The sequence below is a fragment of the Babylonia areolata genome, chromosome 23 (genome assembly GCF_041734735.1).
Source record: "Babylonia areolata isolate BAREFJ2019XMU chromosome 23, ASM4173473v1, whole genome shotgun sequence".
In the NCBI taxonomy this organism is placed as follows: Eukaryota; Metazoa; Mollusca; class Gastropoda; order Neogastropoda; family Buccinidae; genus Babylonia; species Babylonia areolata.
Genome location: NC_134898.1, coordinates 6,133,306 through 6,146,633, shown reverse-complemented (window position 1 = coordinate 6,146,633; position 13,328 = coordinate 6,133,306). Strand labels below are relative to the sequence as shown.

Sequence of the window (13,328 nt, the reverse complement as noted above, 5' to 3'; positions counted from 1 at the left end):
CACCACCACCACCACCACCAACAACAAAAAACAACCCCCCCCACCCCCACCCCACCCTTGAAAATACTCCTACAGTAGTATACCTGTGTGCACGAATTATTACAACATTCCATTCCATAGGCCTGTTTGTATTCTATGTATCAACATCTTTTTTCTTCTTTTTTTTCATGCCGCGTGTTTGTCAATGTGTGTGTGTGTGTGTGTGTGTGTGTGTGTGTGTGTGTGTGTGTGTGTGTGTGTTATTGTAACGCGCTTTCATTGTTATTATTATTATTATTATTATTATTATTATTATCAGTAGTAGTAGTAGTAGTAGCAGTATATGAGCGATATGAGTGGACAACCGAAGTTGCAGAAAACGCCGGTGTAGACGAAAAAGAAATCAGTGGACAAAAAAACGCACAGACGAGAACAAGATCCAACGGTCCATGTCAACCATGACTGAAGGGCAGTTCACCTGACAATGGAGGCATTGACATGACGGAACGACACGACACTGGATCTATAGAGGGGGAACTCATTCTCGCGCGCCCGGCCTGAAGTAAGTGCAGGACTGGTGACGCGAACTGAACTGGCTTCACACAGGATTTGAACTCCCTGCTTTCACTGAGGCCGTATGACTCACAGCCCAAACAAGTTGTGTCAGTGCATGCCATGTCTTTGAATGAATTTCAGCGCCCGCCGGCAACAGGAGAAATGTGTTTCACTGACACTGGTGGGGCCGGTCAGCCTGTGCACTATTTGGATATCCCCCCCTCACCCCTCCCCCCCCCCACACACACACTGAAATCTGGTTCTGTGCCGTGTGGCTCTGTTTTCCTACAACACTTCCCCTTCATCTGACTCAACGTCAGGAGAGAGAGAGAGAGAGAGAGAGAGATTCATTAGTAATGTTGGTGATAGAAAAGCAAGGAACGTGCTTTTTGACTCACTTGTGTAAACAACGTGAGTCTATGTTTTAACCCGGTGTTCGGTTGTCTCTCTCTCTGTGTGTGTGTGTGTGTGTGTGTGTGTGTGTGTGTCTGTGTGTCCGTGGTAAACTTTAACATTGAAATTTTCTCTGCAAATACTTTGTCAGTTGACACCAAATTAGGCATAAAAATAGGAATAATTCAGTTCTTTCCAGTCATCTTGTTTAAAACAATATTGCACCTCTGGTATGGGCACAAAAAATAAAAAAATGAAGCCTAATTATATGCAAACTGCATTTACTGTTATATTTATAATTTTTGTATTCTCTAAACTTGGCACTTTGATCTGATATTCGACACAACAACAAGAGCAGTCATTATTATCATTTTTTGTTCAAATAGGAACTTCTTTTGCTAAGCATGGAAGTTTATTTATTTTGCAAACGTTTTGGTGCAGATAGTAAAAAAGGGAAATTACTCTGTAATTAATGCTAGGGGACTTAATTTAATTTAAACTGATCTTTCTCATCTTAACATTACATTTTAAAATTATACTCAATACATAAAAAGCTTGTGTGTTTTACTGTCAGTGTACAGGGCTTTCACTATGTTCATTCGCCCAAGTGGTCTACAAATACAGAACACATTTTAACGATTAGATTTTTTTTTAAAGTGTATCACAAGTGAGTCTTGAAGGCCTTGTCTCTCTTGTCTTTTTTGTTGTTGTTGTACACCCAGCCGTCGCCCTCCAGAAGAGCGAAAGCAACAGAAGCAAATTGTAAGCAACAGGAAAAAAGATCAAAACACAATGTAAACACATACATCGCTACGGGCGATCTCTCTACCTCCCGGTAATCATCCTTCCCCCTCACCCCCCACCCTTCACCACCCACCCCCGCAACATCCCGCTCAGAACACACACACACACACACAGACACAGACACACACACACACACACACACACACACAGGTGGGGTGGGTGGGGATGAGTGTGGGGATTATGGTTAGGGTGATGAGTATAACATGTTCGTGTGACACTGGGCATTGTTGTTCGGACGGGGGCCGTTCAGTGGTTCTGATGGTAGTGAAGACTGATTTCATCAGTGAGACTGAAGCTGCCAACAACAGCAGAGCCACGTGCTAATCAAAGAAAGTGGACAGTGTCTTATTCTCCACTTTCTTTATGTTCACACAGTGGACACTGCCTTCTTCTTCACTCTCTTTGTGTTCACACAGTGGACACTGTCTTATTCTCCACTTTCTTTATGTTCACAAAGTGGACACTGCCTTCTTCTTCACTCTCTTTGTGTTCACACAGTGGACACTGTCTTCTTCTTCACTCTCTTTGTGTTCACACAGTGGACACTGTCTTCTTCTTCACTGACTCTCTTTGTGTTCACACAGAGGACACTGTCTTCTTCTTCACTCTCTTTGTGTTCACACAGTGGACACTGTCTTCTTCTTCACTGACTCTCTTTGTGTTCACACAGAGGACACTGTCTTCTTCTTCACGGACTCTCTTTGTGTTCACACAGTGGACACTGTCTTCTTCTTCACGGACTCTCTTTGTGTTCACACAGTGAACACTGTCTTCTTCTTCACTCTCTTTGTGTTCACACAGTGGACACTGTCTTCTTCTTCACTCTCTTTCTGTTCACACAGTGGACACTGTCTTCTTCTTAACTCTCTTTGTGTTCACACAGAGGACACTGTCTTCTTCTTCACTCTCTTTGTGTTCACACAGTGGACACTGTCTTCTTCTCCACTCGCTTTGTCGTCATCCTCTTTCATCACTGCATACAGGACTTTTGCCAACACCTGCAGTGGTAGCTCACGGCTGTGCAAGTCTGTCATTTCCACTCCTTTGTTTTTCCACGTGGTCTGTCTCTGCTGTGCCAGTCAGAGTACGGTCTTTTGGGAAGTGGTGATGCACTTGAACACTGTCTGTTGTCAACGACTGAAAATGTTAGAAGTCTGATGACTATAATGAACATGTCTCTGCCTGTCTGTCTCTCTCTCCCACGCACAAACACTTTAGACGCACACATACACATACACAGACACAGACACACATACACACAGACACAGACAGACATACACACATACAGACAGACAGACAGACACACACACACAAACACACATACAAACACACACTGTACGCATACACACACGCATTCACAGACACACACACACACAAACGCACACACTCACACGCATACTCACACACACACACACGCACACACACACACACACACATGAAGGCAAGAAAAGTTTACCTGTGCACAGTGTACAGGGCATTCACAGACAGATAGACAGATAGACACACACACTCACACACACACACACACACACACACACACACACACACACACACACACACACACACATGAAGGCAAGAAGAGTTTACCTGTGTACGGTGTACAGGGCATTCACAAGACAGAGAGACATGGACGGATAGGACGACTGAAGGGGGAGTTGGGAAATATTGACATTTAAGGAAGGATCAGGACACACACACACACACACACACACACACACACACACACACACGTGCACACACACACACGCGCGCACTCACACATTCACACACACACACACATACACACACACAATGAGAGAGAAACAGATGGACAGAGAAAGGAGAGAGAGAGAGAGACAGAGAGAGACACAGAGAGAGACAGAGACAGACAGACAGACGGACAGAGGAGAGAGAGAGAGAGAGAGAGAGAGAGAGAGAGAGAGAGAGAGAGAGAGAGATATGCAGACACAGAGAGGAAGAGAGAGAGAGAGAGGGTGGGGGAGGGAAGGAGGGAGGGAGGGAGGAATTCACATGGAGGGGTGTGTTCAGTTGAAGACGGCCCGACGACAGCGACACACCTCTATACAATGCAGATCGTCAACTGTATCGTCATTCACACACATGACACACACACCACACACACACACGCACACACGCACTGGCACACACACACACACATATATATATATATATATATATAATATAATACACATATATATATATATATAATAAACTTATACAGACACACACATCATACGCACACACAAACACACACAGTGAGTCGTTTAGTGTGTGTGTGTGTGTGTGTGTGTCAGTGCACGCGCAGTGCACTGAGATCCAGGCTGTCAACCAACGGCACAACATCTCTTCACGCGCAGACTGCACAATATCACGTGGGATGATCTGACCGCGCGTCACTGTGTGTGGGTGGGTAGGTGTGTGTGTGTGTGTGTGTGTGCATGGGAGTGTGGGGTGTGGGATGTGGGTTGTGGGAGGGAGAGAAGTTTCTCCCGTCAGCAATGCATTCAGACCAACCCCTCGACACAGCTCAGCGGGCTGGGCGTCCCGTACACTTCATGTCTGTTGCATGCACAGTTCTCTGTGTGTTGGTGTGGGCCCGTGAGGCAAGTTAGACAACTCGAGTCAGTTGTTGTATACATCTGTCTGCTGTGTTTGGTTTACCTGTCGGACAGGTGTCGTCTGCGCGCTGCCACTGACGGTGTGGATGAACTGCAGTCAGATCGTCATCATCATCTTCATCATCATCACACGCTGCCTTCTGTATAAAACAGCGGAGTGGGGTGGGGCTGTTGTTGTGTGCTGTGTTTTCTACGTGGAGTTATGTTCTGGACGGCTGGATTCCGTCCACACTGACTGACCGTGACTTCGCATCGTGGCTTTTTTTTCGGTGAGAAAAGTCTGACGAACCGTTTGCTTTTTTTTTTCCTTTTTTTTTGTAGGGTGGGGGTAGGGGGAGGAGGGGGGGGGGGGGGAGCGTCAGTGTGTGCGCTTATACGTGAATTATGGTACACCACTGTTATTCAGTTGAACAGTATTTGGCGGATTAATATCCACATTTCTTCCCCCGTGCTTTTTGATTTTGAAGACGGAAAAAAGTTGTAAATTTGTTGTTCAAAACATTGTAATGAATATTCTACATTTCTCCCCTTCCACACTTAATGGCCTTCTTAACAGCTTTCGTGAACCAATCTACAACTTTTACCGTCTTCGAAACGAAACTGAATGAAAATAGTACAGGGCAAGGAACTTGAATGTGGATATTGCCCAATATTTTGTTATATCGTATCATATTGTGTCGTATTGTATTGTATTGTATCGTATAGTGTAGTATAGTGTAGTGTTGTGTAGTATGGTATGATATGGCATGGTATGGTATAGCGGCAGGCAATATCCACATTTCTTGTCCCATGTACATTTTTGTTTAGAAGACAGAAAAAGTTGTCCAGTCTTTGGATTTTTTTATGCCATTAACGAGCGGAAGAAATGTAGAGTATATTACAATGTTATTAACCAATATACAACTGAATGGAAAGAACAAAGGGGAAGAAGTGAGGATATTGCCTTGTATTGTGTTGTATTGTATTGTAATGTATTGTATTATATTGTGTCACAGCATACTTCAGTGTGAAATCGGGTTGCTCTGTCGTGGAGAGCGCGCCGCCCTAATGTCTGTGTGGCCTCCCGTTTAACAACTGTTTTCTGCCGTCCGGTGTGCAAGTGTTTCTTCTACTATCAAAGTGCACCTTTTCTACAGAACTGTGCCAGGAACAACACTTTCGTTACCGTGCACTAAATGCATCAGTGCTGTAGTACACGGGACCACTTTATCGTCTTGTCCGATAGGCAGTGTTTGTATTTATTTTATCCATCATATTTTATTATTATCATTTTTTAAGTAAAGACTATTTTGACTTTGACTTGAAAGCACTTTGCTGTGTGCTACAAAAACAGATACATCGAAAGCACTTTGCTGTGTGTTTTTGTACCTTGAAAGCACTTTACTCTGTGCTCCAGAAACAGATACCTTGAAAACAGCTTTAAAGCTGAAAACACTGTAGCGCAATGCTCCAAGCAAGCTTCCTCAGTGATGTGCACTTGAAAATGGCGGTGTGCTGTGTACCAGAAAACAGCTACCTTTCTGCTGGCACATTGACTTGAAAATATCTTTGAGCTGGGAATTCTAAAACAGTTTTATGTTGTGTACCTACTGAAAGACAGTTCTGTGCAATGTAGCCTGCATGAAAACAGTTTGTTCCAGTCATCCTGATAAAAAACCCCTTTCCCCAATATCCTGACCGCCAACCCCCCTGCCTCCCACCCCCAACACTCCCCGCCACCCACCCTCAACATTCCCCGCCTTACCCACCTCACCTCTTTTTCTCTTTTATGTTCGCATGCCAAGTTGTTAATTCTCTCTTTGAAGTTGATGCACACAGCCCTTGGAGATACACCATCGTCAGTGGGCTTTCCTGGCCTTCCCATAATTATGTTGATAGATTGCGCCGCAAGCGCATTACTCAAACGTTGTTCAAGCTGTTAATTAAATATTAAACATTTTCTGGATATTTACGCTCGAAAACATGCATTTATTCAATTACCTACCGATTGTGCATCAACTCTGTATTACGTGTGCAATGCTGATGGGTTGAAACTACTAGTTAGAATCCATAATTGAGCTCTTGATTTTTATTTATTTACAGATTTGATTTTAGGGTGTTGTCCTCAAAGTCTTCCCGTCGTTACTGTTAAGCCAGACGTGGTTCCTCCAGACATACACGACACAAATACCGTACCAGGTACCGTCAAAATCTACAACTCTAACGCCCGGAGACTAAATCTGGACATTCTTCTACTAACGTACAAATCACAGGACAATAAAGCAGTTATGATGAATCGCATAATGTAATGATGGACGGCTTTGAGCCTCTTTCGTTAACTGCAGTATTTCCCCAGATCAGTTTAGGTATGCAGAGAATGTTGTTGGCCCATAGCAGCCCAGATTCGGCCTCTTTAACTTTCTCCATACGAACGGGGAAAGAGACGACGTTAACAGCGTTTCACCCCAATTACCACCATCAAAATATTGCAAGTGGAAGGCTCTTATACTGAAGAGGTGAATGTTGACAAATAATACCACAATTCTGACGACGGAAGCTAAAGGTTGGGTCATTGAGACACCCACTGGACATCCGAGGGGTCTGTGTAGAGGAGAAGAGAGGACTGGCCGTACTGAGTGAGTTAAAACAAAGCTTATTTACTCAGGAAGGGCACTCTTCATCAAATAAAAAAGAAAAGAAATAAAAGCAATATTTACTCCCTTAAATGAATGAGCTCTGTTGATTACAGTTTCTGTTCATCATGTGTCATCCTGACTGTTGATCATAGTTCTGTTCATCGTGTTTCATCCTGACTGTTGATTACAGTTTCTGTTCATCGTGTTTCATCCTGACTGTTGATTACAGTTTCTGTTCATCGTGTTTCATCCTGACTGTTGATTACAGTTTCTGTTCATCGTGTTTCATCCTGACTGTTGATCATAGTTCTGTTCATCGTGTTTCATCCTGACTGTTGATCAGAGTTCTGTTCATCGTGTTTCATCCTGACTGTTGATCATAGTTCTGTTCATCGTGTTTCATCCTGACTGTTGATTACAGTTTCTGTTCATCATGTTTCATCCTGACTGTTGATTACAGTTTCTGTTCATCGTGTTTCATCCTGACTGTTGATCATAGTTTCTGTTCATCGTGTTTCATCCTGACTGTTGATTACAGTTTCTGTTCATCGTGTTTCATCCTGACTGTTGATTACAGTTTCTGTTCATCATGTTTCATCCTGACTGTTGATTACAGTTTCTGTTCATCGTGTTTCATCCTGACTGTTGATTACAGTTTCTGTTCATCGTGTTTCATCCTGACTGTTGATTACAGTTTCTGTTCATCGTGTTTCATCCTGATTGTTGATCACAGTTTCTGTTCATCATTTCTCAGCCTGACTGTTGATCACAGTTTCTGTTCACCATATCTCAGCCTGACTGTTGAAAATCTCAGCGTCTCTCTTCGGTGACCCCCCCCCTTTCCTGCCCTCCCCCCTTCCAGACACTCCCGCCTTTTCCCGCCGCCATGGGATTTAGGTATCACGACAGTTAACTACATTGTGTGTGTGTGTGTGTGGCTGTGTGTGTCTGTGTATGTGTGTGTGTGTGTGTGTGTGTGTGTGTGTGTGAAAACTTATTTCAAAAGGGTAGTGAGATAAGCAAATGTGCATTGGGAAGGCGGAGGTAGGATGGATGAGTGTGGTGGGGGGGTGGGGGTACATAAAATGAACAGGAATCAATAAAGAATTATCACAAAATAAAAAAACGAAAAAAAGAAAAAAAAGAAAAGAAAGGGACATTAAACAAAAGACAAGGAGTCAATGAAAAAACCCCATTAACAATGAATAGCAAACAACAACTCCCTCTCCCCCATCCCTCTCTGTCTGTCTGTCTCACACACAAAATCACACACACACACTTACACACTCGCACACACGCACACACGCACACACACACACACACACACACACACACTCACACACACACTCGCACACTCACACACACACACACACACACACACACACACACACACACACACACACAGAGTTCTACTATAGATCGATGATACTGATCACGTACAACAAAAATCAATATAATTGATCATACACCTGCGCAAATCGATAAATATTATCATTGATCACACCCATGTGAAAATCGATATCATTGATCACACACACATTAAAAATCGATATCATTGATCAGTCGACATCGCAATTCTAGAGACTGGTATAATTCATAGGACACATACTTATCATCATTAATCACGTGCATTCTAAGAATCGATATCATTGTTCATGCACATGCTAAAGGTTGACATTATTGATCACGCTCATGCAAACCATTGATAAAATTCATCACGCTCATGCTTAAGATCGATTGTCATTGATCGCGCTTATGCTTAAGATCGATATCATAGATGACACATATACAGAAGTTCGATGTGATTGATAGTGTGCATTCTAAACGTCGAAAAAAAAGAAAGATGAATAGTACGCCCCCTTTCCCAGGGCCACCACTGACACGACGGAGAGCTATACACCCAGCCTTTCTTTTCATTTTTGAACACACACAGACACAGACACAGACACGCGCGCGCGCACGGTGTTGGGGGTGGGGGGGTTGAAGGAGGAAGTGGGGTATCCGGCAAACAGGAGCAAGGAGAAAAGAAAGAGGGCAGACTGAGGTTGCTGGGGTGGCGGGCGGCGGGGTGAATCCATGTGTGTGTGTGTGTGTGTGTGTGTGTGTGCGTGCACTGGAGGGAGAGTTGTGGCTGTTGGTGAAGGGGAGGGAGGGGGTGGGGAGGGGTTCATGGTGGGGGTGGGGGTGGAGCAGGACAGATCAGCGGTGAGTTGGCTGTCAGTTCTCTGTTCGCTCACAGCTCCCTGCTTTGATCTCCCCAGTGTTCTCCCTTACCCTGCCCTCCCCCACCTCATCCCCCAAACCTACTCCTGTCACCCCCCCCCCCTCCTCACACACACACACACACACATACACACCCGTGACCCGCTCATACCTGCGGTGGCCAACAAAAGGAACAGAAACCATACAAAATTTGAATGACAAACTCACAAAGCCAGCGCTCTGCATGGTGTTATTCCTTGTCTGTCTGTCTTCCTGTCTGTCTCCACTGCACTGATCGAGACGCTAAAGAACAAACACAAAGAACTGACAAGTGTCTATATGACAAATCCACAGGGCAGGTGTATTGATAGATGTTACAGCATCACAGACATCCTGAAACGAAAATGATGAATAACAGAAGTCTTAGGGTAGGTATGCCTAATTGCGAACGATCCAGTCGAATCGACCAGCTCAACGTGTGTATTGTACAGAGAACATGTAGTGCGATAGTCAAACGTAGTTCTTTTAGGTTTTGGAGGCTTTCTCCGACTGGTTGCATCAGGAAAACTTCGTCTGCTTTTTCTTGTCAACGTTTTGTCGACGTTTGAAATGACAGGGGTACCTGAGGGTAAATGCGAACGGGCAAGTCTAAATGCGAACGATGGCTTTGGGTACATGTAGGCAATTAAAACAGAAGCAGGTCTTTAAATCATTAGACATAATATATTATTGGAACATCGCACCAGACTATTGTATTGTTGGTTATGATCACACATGCACACAGACATTTAAACGCACACACCCCACACCGCACACAAACACACCCTTTTGAGAGTGCTCAGTAACTGGCAGCATCGTTCGCAAATAGACTCACGTCAAAATATCCTATGGTTTTATTGCAAACGACTTTTTTTTTCATATTCCTGTCAAAACTGACGCTCTGATCTGTCACCAATATGCTTTCTTAAATTCTCCCAGCACTTGTAATACACAGTCAACATATCAGATCAAATCAACTATTCTAAACTGTGTCAAAGTTCAAGTCCTACAACTTGCTTCCATTGATTTTAGAAGTTTGAGAACACGTTTGTAACCTTGGTCGGCAGCGGTGCGCAAAGAGAAGAAATGGCTCGGAAATAAGCAGAAATAGCTGAGGTTTTACTGGTTTTTGGAATGGATATTCATTAAGGTATCAGAAAAAGGTAGAAACAGACGTTAAATTGTGAAAATTGTGAAATGCATTCGTTCAGAACACTTCGAAGTGGGGCATGTACAAATCGTCTGCAATTACACGCTGTTCGCAATTACCCATACCTACCTTTAGATATTGTTGATGTGGACAGGCCACTGAATATGTTAAAAACTTTCTTGGGTGCTGCTGAGCGTATGGAAAAGATCTGCTCTGGCGATGACAGAGAAAGTATCATAGAATCGAAATGGATGGACAATGACTGTTTCTGGAAGGAAGAAGTAAGAGGATGATCATTTATGAGCCCCTTCTTCTTCTCCCTTAACTTGGAAGAGTCATCACGGCTTCACACAGAACTGTTCACCACACCCCTCCAGGTCTGTGGGTCATGTGTCAAAGCCTGGGTCTGTGCAAAGGATTTTCCCGTCCATTTTCTCCACCACCCCCTCCCAGCGCCCTCCCCTCCCCTCTGCAGTTCCTCAGATGACTGTTTTCGCAAAGCCAGTGGATCTTGTCACCTGGCCATTCCCACGAAGCTTTTTTTTTCTTTCTAAACTGGTGTCAGCAGATCTTCAGATTGATGGTTCGACCACTTGTTCGTTGATGATATGTACACTGTATCTGATGTTTATCATGTTGTGTTGACACCTTACATGCCACATCCAGGGCTTCGGGTCTTTTGAAATCAGTCGTGGGGGTCCATGTCTCACATGATGTATGAAGATAGGAATATGGAATATACCAGTGCACGCAGGAGTCTGATCTTCCGTTTCATGGAGATGTTGTCCTTCCATAAAAATATAAATTCCAGCCTTGACAGCGCTGATGTTGTCTTTGCTACCCTTGAGAGGATTTCTGGTGTGGATACTTCATTGCTGATGATGGATCCCAGTTTAGTGAACTGTTCAACAGTTGCTAGATTCAGTCCACGGAAAAGTGCATCAGCAATAATGGTGGTGGTGTTGCTGGCCATCAATTTGGTATTTTCGTTGCTGATTTTCATGCCATAGGCCTGTCTTATGGATATTTCGTTATATAGTTGTTGGATGGTATCATAAGCTTTTGCCCAATGTATTTTTCGTTGTTGTCTATCGTGCTGCCTGCCAGACTCTGCCAGACGCCTTCTTGAAATCTATGAACACGTTGTAGAACTTCCTCTGGCACTGGAGGTGTTTTACGCAGAGAATACGTTGGTTAAAGATGTGTTTGATGGTATTTCTATCTTTGCGTGATCCAGTCTCTTCTTCAACAATAATGGTATCTGCTTGCGGCCGTAATCTGTTCTGAATGGTTTTGAGCATGACTTAAAGCATGGCTGATGAAAATGACGGAACTAGCACTGTTGGAGATTTCCTTTCATGCGAATGGTGACGATTTAGGATTGGGTCTATGGCCTGGGCCATTCACCTGTAGATGTCGGTTAGGACGTTAGTGCCTCTCCGCCATGTTTCAAAAGTTCTGCAGGGATGGTGTGAATGCATGCAGCATTGCCACACTTCAGTGACGTCATGCTGCTGCACCCTCCTCACATGGTATTGGAAAGTCATCCTCATTTGATGAATCTTGCACTGTTAACACACGTGGGTCTCCTTGGCTCTGTTGAAGAGTTCAGATTTGTTCTGACTCCATATTGTTGTGATGATTTTTGCCAGTTTGAGACAGCTGCCGTTTTCATCCTGAAAGGAGCTGACTTTCCTTCTGTCTGGCCAAATCTTGTACAAGCTGAATCGCTTTCTTTGTATCGTTGCTGTCAGTGTTTCTTTCCTGGATCTCAAGGCCTGACAAAGCACGTTGGGTTACGCTGCTGGTCAGGCATCTGCTTGGCAGATGTGGTGTAGCGTATATGGATTTGTCCGAACGCAGTGACGCCTCCCTCCTTGAGCTACTGAAACTGAAACTCTTTCCTGGATGTCCTCACACTGTTGTTCAATCCAGCCTTCCATTGCATTCTTCATCAGTCTTCTGACCGATCCTCTATACAGTGCTGTAGTTCTCCTTTCCTTTCCCAGTTTTCTGTCTCGGTTTTTTGGCTGCTTCCAGTGGACGTTACAATAAATCACAGAAACAATATTACGAAGAATATTCAGTAGATTTGCTTCAAAAGGTAGGTGGTGATTAGATTCCCAGTTCTGTGAGTGACTTGAACGAGTTCTGGAAGGAAGTTAACACAGGAAAGGTACAGCTGGGTCAGAACCAGTGACTTGGTGTCCTGCTTTGATCAGCTGTTGAAGAAAATGTCAGTGAAAATGAAGGGCGTAGAAATTTACAAAGTCACATCGAAAACGGCATAGGGTCATGAAATAAACGGAGTGGAGATATTAAAATAAAAAAAGGTTAACAGAAAGAAAGGTAACAGTCCCGAGAATATATCGGATGAACTGAAATGTTAATAACAGCAAAACCGTAAACAGTCAGCTACTGGAAATCTCACGTTGCAGAATGGACTAGAGCGGTTATTTGTCTGCTGTTAATTAAAAAATATGACTATAAAATATGAAATAAAAACAGTCCACATACATTAATAATCAAATGTGTTTCTGGGGGAAAAGCAAGTCTAGATGAAATCATACAAGTGCAGGTTTTCGTAGATAGTCAGTGCTGACATTGAAAACCAACTTGACCCCCAAAACACATTTTCTATCGCCTTCACAGATTTCAGAAAAGGCTCACGCCATGTAAACAGACACATTTCAGTGTCAGTGCACACGAAGGAGAGGATAAATAGAGGAACGCTGCTCATGATTTAAAGCGAAATATAAACCTGTTTATTTCTCAGTGCTGCATTATGACTGGAACCGCTTGTTCGACTGCTTTCCATATCACACTTGAAAACAGTCAACAATATGACACAGAATGGATACACCCAGTAGACAAATATGTAAACAAAAAAACGACAGAAACGAACGATAATGGCAAGCGTACTGACCAAAAGGAAAACAAACAACAGATATGGGGCCACGTTCAGAGAACTTG

General features: G+C 43.7%; 1 protein-coding gene across 3 annotated transcripts in view; it reads left to right on the top strand.

Annotated features, from left to right (window-relative positions):
• The first annotated feature begins 4,057 nt into the window (after positions 1-4,057).
• LOC143297760 (uncharacterized) overlaps positions 4,058-13,328 on the top strand; it is a 24,205-nt gene continuing 14,934 nt past the window's right edge. The window contains exon 1 of one of the 3 annotated variants that reach the window (XM_076610226.1): positions 4,058-4,137. The gene's annotated coding sequence lies outside the window, so the exon portion shown is untranslated. Of the gene's footprint in view, positions 4,138-4,224; positions 4,619-13,328 lie in introns of those variants that run through there. The other 2 variants (XM_076610228.1, XM_076610224.1) reach the window with 2 other exon arrangements.